This window comes from Globicephala melas, chromosome 12 (genome assembly GCF_963455315.2).
Source record: "Globicephala melas chromosome 12, mGloMel1.2, whole genome shotgun sequence".
Taxonomy (NCBI): Eukaryota; Metazoa; Chordata; class Mammalia; order Artiodactyla; family Delphinidae; genus Globicephala; species Globicephala melas.
In genome coordinates, this window is record NC_083325.1 from 28243818 (window position 1) to 28256610 (window position 12793).

The following is a 12793-nucleotide window of genomic DNA, read 5'->3' on the forward strand; positions in this document are numbered from 1 at the left end:
ATAAAGTTAGAGAGATTAAAAACTGCAGCAGATGCTTTACTATTGGTCTTGAAGAAACAGAATGCCATGCTTTGGAGGGGGCCACATGGCAGGGAACTGTAGGCAGCCTTGAGTTGCTGAGAGCTATCCCCAGCCGACAGTCAGCAAGAAAATGGGGACCTGAGTTCTACAACCACAAGGAACTGGATTCTGCCAACAATATGAGTGAACTTAGAAGACTGTGAGCTCCAGATGAAACCACAGACCTGACTGACATCATGATTTCAGCCTGTCAAGACCCTGAGCAGAAGGCCCAGCAAAAACATGTTGAACTCCTGACCCATGGAAACTTAGATAATAATTGTGTGTAGTTTCAAGTCACTAAGTTTATAGTAGTATGTTACACAGCAGTAGAAAACTAATACTCTCTGTTATTTTGGTCTTGAATAGAATTACTTTTTACTAAACTGTACATTTTTATTTTAATTTTGCCTTTGGGTCTAGGAAACAATGGTATAGTCAGTCTGGTTTAAAAGGTGTCAAGCTAGAAGTTTCTGAGTCTTTCACTTGTCTTCCAATATACAATACCTGGGAAGCTGCAGAAAAGTAAGAAAAATGTATAAGTATGAAAACTAGGATAGAAGTTCAATCATATAGCAGAATCTGAGGAGGAATTTAAAAATTGTCCATTCTACTGTGTATTACCATATCGAATTTTAAGTCAAGCGGTCTTATTTTACAAAAAAAAAACGTTTCATGTTCCTTTATATATCTTTTTAACATGGTATTGTAATGAAAGCATTTAATGGACCCACCTATGAGTCTGCCATGGGAAGTAGAGCCATAGTTAAAGCAAGTAGAAAAACCCTCCCTTTTATCCTATTCCATTTTCTGTGTTGATATTCTTACAGTGTGCTTCCAAAATACTGTGTATGTCTTATTTTTGAATAATCAACTTAGCTTGAACTGTTTTATAAAAAATGTCTAAAGTAGTTCTTTGTTAATTGTCTGCTGTTTTTTAGTTCTCCTTTTGAAATTGATTTCTGTAATTCACTTGTTATGGAATTGATTTGTGCAGGAGGGAAGTTCTGTATTTGTTATTTTGGTTAGTTTGCCTTAGGCTTTGTGGGACTAAATAACATTTGTAAGGTAAACATTCTTGGCTAGGTTGATTTCTATGTGGGGCCCTTTAACAAAGGGAAGGATTTACTTACTTTTAAAATTCTAACTTGGCTTTGCCAAATTATATAGGTTATATGACTGATGCTTAGAAAAGGAACTGCTTGCTTATAAAAGAAATGGAAGGCTCCCCAGGCATTCTTCCTTTAGTAACTAGTTTTAAAGAAACTGCTCCTTGGGTGAGATTAACTGTCACCGTGTTTCTTTCAGCCCTTGACTTTCTTTGATTAAGTCTTGACTAGAGCAAAATGTGTTGTTTTATTTATTGTGTAGAACATCTTTGACTTAGATCAGGCATAGTACTACCAACTGAGTTCACATAGGCCATGCAATGACTGCCAAGTAAAAGCATTATTGCTGTTGAAATCTCTTTTGCGCTGGATGCTATGCAAAACTTCCACAGAATATGGCCTTTGGAGTCAAAGAAGTTGGTGCTCACTTGGTTTGGTGTTCCTGGATTTACTTTTTCTTTTCTTTTCTTCTTGATTTTGGTATTTTTGTGTTTGTACTAATTCTTTTTTTTTTTTTGGTGGTACACGGGCCTCTCACTGCTGTGGCCTCTCCCGCCGCGGAGCACAGGCTCCGGACGCGCAGGTCCAGCGGCCATGGCCCACAGGCCCAGCCGCCCCGCGGCATGTGGGACCCTCCCGGACCGGGGCACGAACCCGTGTCCCCTGCACCGGCAAGCGGACTCCCAACCACTGCGCCACCAGGGAAGCCCTGTACTAATTCTTGCTCCTTATTCTTTGATGATATGGATGGCCTGCGGGTAAGGTGGGGGAATGTGAGAGCTGTGTTATATGGGATTCTTGAAGTAGGCAACAATCAGAGTAGCTTATGATAGATAGTACAATTTTAGAATCTGAGCTTATGATAAATAGTACAATTTTAGAATCTGAGCTTATGATAGTACAATTTTAGAATCTGAGCTTATGACAGATAGTACAATTTTAGAATCTGAAGAGGATAGTAGGGATTTAGTTTACTGTTCAGTAATATGATAGTTAACAGAATAGACTTTGGAGTTTGGATTAAACTCCTAGATTTGTCATTTGCTAGCTGTATGACAGTGGGCAAGTTACTAAACATCACATTCAGTCTTCACAACTGTACAGTTGGAATTTTTAATCTTCTTTGAAAAGATGTGGAAATATTTAGGGAAATCAAGTACTTAGCTTAGTCCCAGGCTTATAATACATGTTAAATTAAAAGAAAGAAAAAAAAAGAACCATCCTAGATGAATGGTGAACGTAAATAGATTCTAAGAGTATGGAGAAGGAGAAGATTAAAATTAGAGTTAAACTTGATGATTGAACTACTTTTAATTTTATTCCTAAAATTCAATTTTCGGTGACAATTTTCAGCCTTGAATTAGATCTCATTTTTAATCAGTTTTTTTCTCCTTACCATAAAAATTATTTCTATTGTATACACTTCTAAAATATTTTGAACCTGAGTTCAGTTAAAAAGATGACAATTAAATTTAAAAGATCAATGACCCTTGATTCATGTTGAGTGAAAGAAGAAAGAGAATTTATTCCTTAAATCTAATTTGATGGCAATATTACAGTTTGCTTTTGAGTTTTCTTCAGGATAAAAAGGAAACTATATGGTGTGTGTATATATAATAAACATATTATTTATTTGCTTTGGCTAAGCAAAGCATACCAGCTTATCAGGAGAAATTTCCTTGTTATTAAATTTTAAGAGAAAATTGTCATATGGGTTCTCAGTATAATTTGTGAACATGGATTTTTAGTGTGCTCATCCTAAAATAGACCATTACTTTAGAGGAACAGCAGCTATTGCAATACTTACACCATCTCCCACAAATATACTACATATATGCATATATATATATGTTTCAGTTATTTTAAGATTAAATTCTTTTGAGAATATTCCTTTTACTGAGCCTTGGCTTGTACTAGAAAGCAGTAATACTTAATTTAAAACAATATGGTATCATAAGAATAAACTGCTGAGTAGAACAGAATACAAGTTCAGAAATTGACCCAAATGTATAGTATAAGAATTTAATAAGTGATAAAGGTAGTGTTATACAAGAGGCATAGGCACACACACATCAGTATTATGCCATATAGGTATAAAGTAACTTTTCCTCAGTAAACCTTATAGGCAGAAAGGTCAGAACAGTGCCTGAGAATACCATCTTCCTGTCATTTTGTGGAGGGACCTGATGGGTTCAACTTTGCTGTATAAACAGTGGGACATGCCTCAGGAGAAGGACCCTGCTCTTGTAATATTGATAGGGAAGCTGGGAGAAGGGCAAGAACATCTAGTCAATATGTACTAGGTGGATCCTTGGTGGTCAGAGAAATGACTTGGCTAGGGGAATTCTATCAATGCCTCTTAGATTAGCTAAAGAGACTTAGTATTCTTCAGATGAGCTGACTCAGTCTATTGAGTTAGTAACTAGTTTTACCAGTTCATTGCTAAGCTTTGAGAATGGGGAAGGTAGAGAGCCACTAGGGCCCTCCAAGGTAGCATCTCATGGCACTAGGGAATGCTGTTAGCATGACTGCTGCTTTACTTATCTGTCTTCCCAACCAGTTTATGGTCTCTGTAAGGACAGAGGTATGTTTTTTACCTTTATATCTTCAGCACCTTGCTAGCATAGTGCTTGGTCATAGTAGATAGTTAATAAATCAATTAATTACTCTTAATTGTGTATTTAATTAAATTTAATGTACCTACACCTTAACATTTTTCAGGAAAAGCCATCCTTTTTTTTTAATATTCTAAGGTATATCCGCTTATTCCAATTATATTCTTAAGTATATGAAAACATTAAAATTGCACTTTGAATGGATTTTGAAACTATCTGAAAATACTGTGGAGGTACTAAGAAGTGATCAAATTAACTTCTTGTTAAAGATAGTGGGTCGAACACATATATTTCTATCTTCCACCTCTCCAAACTCATAAAAACAACAGCTAAGGGAATTTTTTTAAAAAACACGAGCTCCCAAACATAAAGACTCTAGGAGAGCAGGTGATAGCAACATTTTTTGGAAATTGGAAAGTAAAAAGATGTGTGATAATTGTCCTAACATATCCAAGAAAACTCAGTCCTAAACCAGTAGTAGAAGAAAATGAGAACAACCCAATTTTTAGTGTTTTGCAGAACCCCTATGTTTAAGAAATTGCTGGCATCAGGGAAAGGGGGTAAAATTGATGGCCAAACAGGAAGATTGGTTGAATGTCTATTTCAGAACCAGTTAGACATCTGGATTCCTTACCCAGCTTTTTCCTATCAGTTAACTACCTGATCTCAACTCTAGCTGAAGATCAGAGAACAATAGACACAAACTGAAAACAGTGAAAGTTTATATACTAAATACCGAGATCTATCCTAAATCTCACAGCTCTCTTTTCTGATTTGGTTCCCAGAACCAGGCTTATACCCTTCAGGTGTGAGATTGGAAGATAATCTGAATACTCTGAATAATATGATTAGCCCAAGAGAAGTATCCTAAAGATATGTCCACTGAGTAGTCCCTAGTAAAAAGGGCAAGTCAGATCACTTTGAAGGCCACAGTAGACTAGACTGATGTACATTCAGTCAGCTTTTTAGTTTCCCAATTTAAAATTTGAGCAGATGGCTAAGGATCAGCAGATATTTGAGAAAAGATTCTAACATGAAAGTAGAGTCAGAACAAACACATACAAAGAAGCAACTTGGAGAAGATAGGGACTATGCAAGAAGAGGAAAACCTAAAAGGCAAAAAAACCCAAACTATCGTCAGTAGCATTAGAAAGATAATAGAAAATAAATTACATGTAAAAAGCAAGATCAGAATGCTGCATAAAAGGAGAAGTGCAGAGAACAAAAAGAATTTTAGAAATTAAAAATATGATAGCAGAAAACACTTAAAGGAGGGTTTGGAAAATAAAGTTAAAAATACATTCCAGAGAGAAGAGTAAAAAGAAAAAGAGATAGAACATGGGAAATAGAAAAGATATAAGAATATTAAGGGGCAGTCTAGGCGATCCAGCATTTGAATACTAAGCATTTTAGAAAAATAAAGCAAAAATGAAGGGAAGGAATTCATCACAGAAATAATATGGGAAAATTTCCTAAAATTCTAAGACATGAACATGCAGATTAAAGGACCCACCAAGTATCCAACAAAAGGCATGAAAAGAGGCTTATATAAAGGCATATTGTGAATTTTCAGAAGCCAGAGGTCAAAGTGAAAATCCTAAATGTCTTTAGAGGTTAAAAACAATATCTTATATGGCTTGGCTATGTATTGCATTTATACAGTTATAATAATTAAATGCTAAAAGTTAATATAGGTAATTAATCCATTGGTTTATCTCTGTTGTAGAGGGATATGTGAATGGGCACTGCACAGATATTTGGTGCTGGTGTGTTAAGAATGTGAAAGAGGGCTTCCCTGGTGGTACAGTGGTTGAGAGTCCGCCTGCCGATGCAGGGGATGCGGGTTCGTGCCCCTGTCCGGGAAGATCCCACATGCCGCGGAGCGGCTAGGCCCGTGAGCCATGGCCGCTGAGCCTGCGTGTCCGGAGCCTGTGCTCTGCAACGGGAGAGGCCACAACAGTGAGAGGCCCGCGTACCGCAAAAAAAAAAGGAATGTGAAAGAGACCTTAAACCCCCGTCTTCCATGGTGGAAAGTCAATAGATAATGCTTAGAACTAAAAAACCCCACAATAACCAAAAGGCAGAAACAATCCTAGTGTCCATTGATGGATGGATAAACAAAATGTGGTATATACATATAATGGAATATTTTTTAGCCTTAAAAAAGGAAATTTGGACACATGCTACAACATGAATGAACCTTGAAGACATTATGCTAAGTGAAATAAGCCAGGCATGAAAGGACAAATATTGTATAGTTCCACTTATCTGAGGTTCTGAAGTAGTCAAATTCATAAAGACAGAAGGTAGAATGATGGTTTCCAGGGGCTAGCAGTAAAAGGGATGAGGAGTTAATGTTTAATGGGTACAGAGTTTTGGTTGGGGAAGATGAAGAAGTTCTGAAGATGGGTGGTGGTGATGGTTGTCCAACAAGGTGAATGTACCTAATGGCACAGAACTGTACAGTTAAAAATGGTTAAAATGGAAAATTTTATGTCATAAATTTTACCACAATTAAAAAACCCTACAGAAATAAGCAGTAGCACACATAAGCATGGTATGTAGAGATAAAGATGTAAGCATCAAAAGAGTGGTTGCTTCTGGGGAGCAGGATTTGGGGAGAAAGAGGAGAGGAGGAAACGGTTGTTTCTCATAATAAACTCTTTATGTATAACTTAACTATGCATAGTTTTGCATGTATAACTTAGGGAAGATATATTGAACACACACAAAAAGAAAAGAAACTTAAGTCAGATTAGGTGTATGTGTATAACATGGGATTTGTTGGTGGACTGGATATGAGGTAGTAAATGTTCCAACTCTCAGGGTACAGAGGAAGCATTCCCTTATTTAAGGGACTATTTATACCTATGTATGGCATTATTGATTTTCTTTTCTATTTTATGTGGGTAATTGAGGAGTCTCCAGTCTTCAGATTCATAGCTGTAACAAGGTGGGAAAGGAATTATTTGTTAGTTGTAACTTAAACTGAGGTCCATTCAAATCTCTGTTGTATTGTGTGCCTTATTAAAGAAGTGAACAGATAAATTTGATTTAATAGGCAACAAAGCAAATTAAAAAAAATAATATAAAAATCTTGAAAGTGATGATAAAGGTTGCAAATTTGTGATAACCAGAATGTTCTCTTTCCCTTGCCTTGAATTCTTAAGTTAAATATTTACCATTGTTCAGAAGAGAATATGAGTTCTTCAATACCTTCCTTTGGTTGCAAAATGTCACACTACCTCACCCCTGCCACTGTTGCAGGTTCACACTCATTTCATACTTGGGCATGTGTTCTGGTGAGTGAGTAGTCCCTGTGCTGCTGCAGGAGAAGATGGGGAAAGAGGGAGTTAAAAGAGCAGTGAAGGAAAGTAGTGCTGATAGGCTAGCTTACATATAATTTGACTTGGCCTCAGAGTTTTGTGGGAGAGAGCCAGTGTTAACTTTCTGTTAAATTTACAATAAAGGAAAATGACCTACACTATGAAGTTTTTCTTCGGTAGTTCGTACAATAACTGAACTTCATTCCGTTACAATATTCCTGGGATTTCCTGCAGCCTCCAAGTATCATGAAAAATTGTACCACACTAATGTGGAAATGAAATTCAGTCACTGAACTCACTTTTTTTTTTTTTTTTTTGCGGTATGCAGGCCTCTCACTGTTGTGGCCTCTCCCGTTGCGGAGCACAGGCTCCGGCCGCGCAGGCTCAGCGGCCATGGCTCACGGGCCCAGCCGCTCCGTGGCATGTGGGATCTTCCCAGACCGGGGCACAAACCTGCGTCCCCTGCATCGGCAGGCGGACTCTCAACCACTGCGCCACCAGGGAAGCCCCCTGAACTCACTTTTGACTTGAACTTGAGACCAGCACTTTCAATCTAACTTATCAGGTGGAAATGAATTGATCTTATTGACATAAATAAGATGCTACCTGTTTGTGTTTTTATTATATAATTTAGCCTCTGAAATATGCAATGATATGAAAGGTTATTTAAAATGATGCCTTAAATATAATATGTAAATATACAGCCTAAGTGCTGTTAAATATTACTGTACAGGGGGCCAAGAACAACCACTTTATTGTCTTTATTATCAGATTAAGTTTATTATTATTTTTTAAAAAGCCTTTATTTTCAAATTTTATTTATTTATTTATTTTTGGTTGCGTTGGGTCTTTGTTGCTGCGCCGCGGGCTTTCTCTAGTTGGGGTGAGCGGGCTTCTCATTGCGGTGGCTTCTCTAGTTGCCTAGCAGGGCTCCAGGCATGTGGGCTTCAGTAGTTGTGGTGCGTGGGCTCAGCAGTTGTGGTTTGCGGGCTCTAGAGCGCAGGCTCAGTAGTTGCGGCGCATGGGCTTAGTTGTTCCGTGGCATGTGGGATCTTCCTAGACCAGGGCTTGAACCCGTGTCCCCTGTATTGGCAGGCAGATTCTTAACCACTGCACCACCAGGGAAGCCCCAAGCCTTTATTTATTTGCTTATTTATTTTTGGCCGCACAGCGCAGCTTGCCCGGGCCCTTGGCAGTAGAAGCACGGAGTCCTAACCACTGGACCACCAGGGAATTCCCATTATCAGATGAAGTTTAGATCTGTTCAGACACAGCCTCTCTCTGCCTTTCTAAATGATGAATGGAAGCAAGATGTATTTTCATCTCATTGGAATGAACTATTAAAGTTTAATAGGTAGTGATCTCTCACTACAGGTCTGAACGAACTAGTATTCTTTCTTTTTTTTTGCTTTGTAATCAGTATATTAAGGAGACATTCATACATTTCAAGAATTGCTTAATTCTGATATCCAGATTTAAGCTTGTGAGAATATGACTTTAAACATACAATTAAAGCTATTCATAGTTTGCTATACTACCAACATTAAATTACAGTTTCTTTGGAGCATAAGTTAAATGGTTTAAAGTAAGCCTGTAATATACCTGCAAAACACCTTCCTAACTCATACATGCAAATTACTTCTTCATGTAAAGGTCTTATCACTCCAGCCTCTAAGTTACCCTGCTCCAGAAGTCACTACTCTTAAGGCTTACTGTGGTCCAAAGAGAAGGAAAAAAAAAAAAGTAACCAGGACCAATAACTAGATATATTAAAAAAAGATGGCCCAGCAGAAGGGAATGCAGTTCAACAAATGCAAGCCCTCAAGAAGCAGCATGTTATATGATAAACCCCTTCTTTAGAAAGGTATCATTTCTATCACTGATACCACAGGCTAAATTAAATTATATAGCATGCCATCTTCAAGTAACAGTTGAGGCAATAGAATAAAGGCAGAGGCATCACAATGAATCCCACTTAATACCACTGTACAGACCAACACTTCTCTACAAATTCTCTGACTGCCAGTTAAATCCAGTTTTAACTTCATAGCTGAACAATTAAGGGTCATACACTGAAGTCAATACATATACCTGGCATTTCAGTCTAAGCTATTCCATGTACATAGCTGAAATCAGTTACAAAGTATGGCCTAACAAATGCTAGGGGAAATTTTTTAAAGTAGTTTTTACAAGTATTCAACTTATCTTGCACACTGAAGTCATCATACATACAGGGCAAAGTCAGCGCTTTTATATTTGAGTTTATTCTTCATTTAACTTTTAAAACACTACTATAGTTGAATATTAAAACAAACAATAGCAAGTAGTGAGCATATTATGATTATAGTTCTTCACTCAATCACTACTGCAAATAAAATGCCAGCAGTGAGTGTTATTCACTGGCCCCATTAGGAGGTCTGACACTGAACACCACCCTGAGGATGATGTTCATCATCCTCATATGCTTCTCCATTGTAGTGGCACTGTCTTTCCTGATTTGGATCAAAGTCCACTAGTTCTGCCTGGTCCATTTCATCAGTCTCTTCCACTTCCTTCCTCTCAGGTTGGAGTTTTTCCAGCAAAGAGAGTTTATCAGGGGAGAGAAAGCCATTCTCAGGAAAGTTTACCTTAAATTCATCGATGATGCGACCCTTTTAATGTGGTCTACGATAAATTGGCATGCCTTCATTTAGCACACACTTGATATCTCCACACTCGACAGTCTGACCTGGATGAGAAGTGATGACTGTGGTGCGGTTGTCAAGAGTAGATATTGGCTTTTGGAAGCCACACAATGCCTCAACCAGCTGTATGTCCATACACATGAGAAGGTCTTCTCCTCGTCGAGTAAAAACAGCATGGTCCTCCTGATCTAAAATGATGATAATATCTCCTGGCTCCAGTCCTGGTTCTTGGTGTCTCCTTCACCGTGGAATGTTATCTTCTGGTCATCTTTCATGCCTTTGTTAATGTGAACTTCTAGAATTTTCTTCTCTCAAACTACCTTCCCTCCATTGCAGCTTTTACATCTATCTTTAGGACTGATCTGCTCCCCATGGCCCTGGCACTCCATGCAGACAGACTGAATTTGCTGGACCATTCCAGGTCCTATTTGATGAATTCTTATTTGCATTCCAGTACCTCGGCAATTGAGACAGCACTTTACTGCTCCTTTCTTAGCATCTCGGCCTTCACATTTGTCACAAATCACATTCTTTTGCAGATCTAGTTTTCTTTTTGCACCATAAATCTTCTAAGGTTACTGTGAGTTGATGCACAACATTTTTACCTCTCCTTTCTCTTTGCATCCTGCCTCTTCCTCCAAAAAACATATCAAAGATGTCCATGGGGGAGCCCAAACCACCACCTGCTCCACCTTCTTTAATTGCCTGTTCTCCTCCTTTGTCATATAATTCCCTTTGCATCAGAGAGCACTTCGAAAGCTTAAGAAATCTGTTTAAACTTCTCTCCTACATTTGGATTCTTATCAGGGTGGTACTTCAAGGCCAGTTTCCTGTAAGCCTTTTTCAGTTCTTCTTGGGTGGCATTGGGTTTGACCCCCAAAACATCATAAGTGGTTTCTTTCACCGTTTTCTACAGTTGATGAGATGAGTGGGTCAGTGGGCCGGTGCCGGCGTGGGGGAGCGGGAAGGAGCGCGTTGTGGTGCGCAGCTCGGGCAGCCGCCACTCCTCCGCCTTTTCGAGGAGCGTACTATCTTACTCTGCTTGTGTATGGATGATGTTTTCTCAAGTCAGATATAACAACTGCATGATTGAAATATGGAATAGATATTTTAAAACAAAGACTTGCTTCTCTTTTACTTGCATCTCTTTATATGGTTGGGGTCCCCCTCTCCATTTCCTTTCCTTTTTCTTCTCTTATTTTTTCTCTATTTCTCTCTTTTTTTTCTCTCTCTCTCTCTCTCTTTCTCTTTCTCTGTTTGCCTCTCTCTTAGTTCTAGAAATCCTGCTTGTAAGACCTGAGAATTCAGCTTCATATTGAGCAGCCTTACATGCTGACCACCCCAACTGAGAATCTTTATTTTAAAAAGTCAACCATGATATAAGATCTGAAACCATAATAAAGTTTGAGAATCGTGGTATTTGCTCTCTATTATGTGTATGTTTAGCTGTGTGGATAATGGTTCTTCGGTCTAAAGAACAGTTCCAAGTTTGACATTTTTAAAGGGTTTAAATTCAAGGATAAGAACTCATCAGTTCTGGTTCTTCCCAGATCTCAGATTTTCTTGATGTTCTGATATGCTTTCACTATTAATTCTAATTAGATTCTAATATCTAATCTTATATTAACACAGTGAATGTACAAAGCAAACAAGGACACTAAAGACATGTTTTAAAATGGTTGTTAAGTCTTGCATATTTTTACTTAAATGTGATTAATCCTTGGGCCCTGCCTACAGATAGTAATTTATTCTACTGTTTGAACTGCATCTTAAATTTGGCGAATGCTTTCTCACATTTCGTGCTTCTTTACCCCAAGTTTAGATCTGTTTAATATCATTTTATAAAATAGATCTCATAGAGATCTGGTCATTTGGTCATTTCAACTGTCTTTTATTTTTTAATGCTTTCATTGGGCTAGCAGGGATCATTAATACCCAAGAAAATTGGTCTCATGTAATTGACTATAAAAATTACTGTAACGTTTTATAAGTAGGAGAATTATGAGTTATAAAATGTTATAATCAAAGAGGCATTAGCACCAATCAAAGCTACTTTTACTTTAAAAAGGTTGAGTTTGATTATATTGGTTATAAGAACACTTCGAGATAGTGGTCTTAGAATGTAGACCCTTAAATGGGAGAAAGGAGACTGGATCCATTGCTGACTCTCTCAAGGACCATAGGCATTTACTTATTATCAACTTGGCTTGCACTAATTGCAGACTAGGAGAGGTGGTGCCTTACCTTATCTTTGTCATGCAGTTATAGTGATAATAGAGAATACAGAGCAGCAGTCAACTCTCTTTGTAATAATTTTTAGAGAAAATTAGCTCATATCCATTCCTAGTCAAGTCTTTCTTGTAGAAAATTTCTTTTGTAGTGTCTTCAATATTAAAGAGCATAGGTTTGGAGTCAAGAAAGCTGGGTTGAAACTTCTCACTTATAATGGGCAAAACACTTAATCTAAGCCTTATTTTCCTCTTTTATTAATGTGTCTAATAAGATCATGTATGTAAAGTACTTAGACACACAGTAGGCACTTAATAAATATGGCATTTTTGGATTTTTTTGTTTTAAGATCTATGTGATTTTATCAGGCAATTAGTCTTCAGTTGGGGTAGCTTGGGTATTGATAGCTTAATACCAGCTGTCTTTCTGCCTCTCCATCTTCTTATTAAATGATTGCAACTACATTTTTTTCATAAGTAGTTTTAAACAAACTGATTTGAGAAAGCATGAGCCACTACTTTTAGAGGGAAAAAAATTTTTTTTAACCTGAAGGTTTTCCTTATTTTTTTCAGGCTTCAGCGTTAAGAAATGCAGGGTTTTTGTTTGTTTTGTTTTTTGTACTATATTGCAATAATTGCTTTAATGTCAGTGAGAAACCAAACCTTACATCTGCTTAAATGGGCAATTCAGACCTTAGAAATTAGTGAGACTTAAATGGATATCTTTATTTTGTTGATGGAAATTGTATTTTGGGTTCTTAGTCTTTCTAC

General features: G+C 37.6%; 1 protein-coding gene and 1 pseudogene across 8 annotated transcripts in view; one reads left to right on the top strand and one right to left on the bottom strand.

Moving 5' to 3' along the window:
- Nucleotides 1-12793, top strand: part of EXOC6B (exocyst complex component 6B) — a 708873-nt gene that overhangs the window by 109677 nt on the left and 586403 nt on the right. The window lies entirely within an intron of this gene.
- LOC115864163 (dnaJ homolog subfamily A member 1 pseudogene) lies at nucleotides 8958-10523 on the bottom strand (annotated as a pseudogene).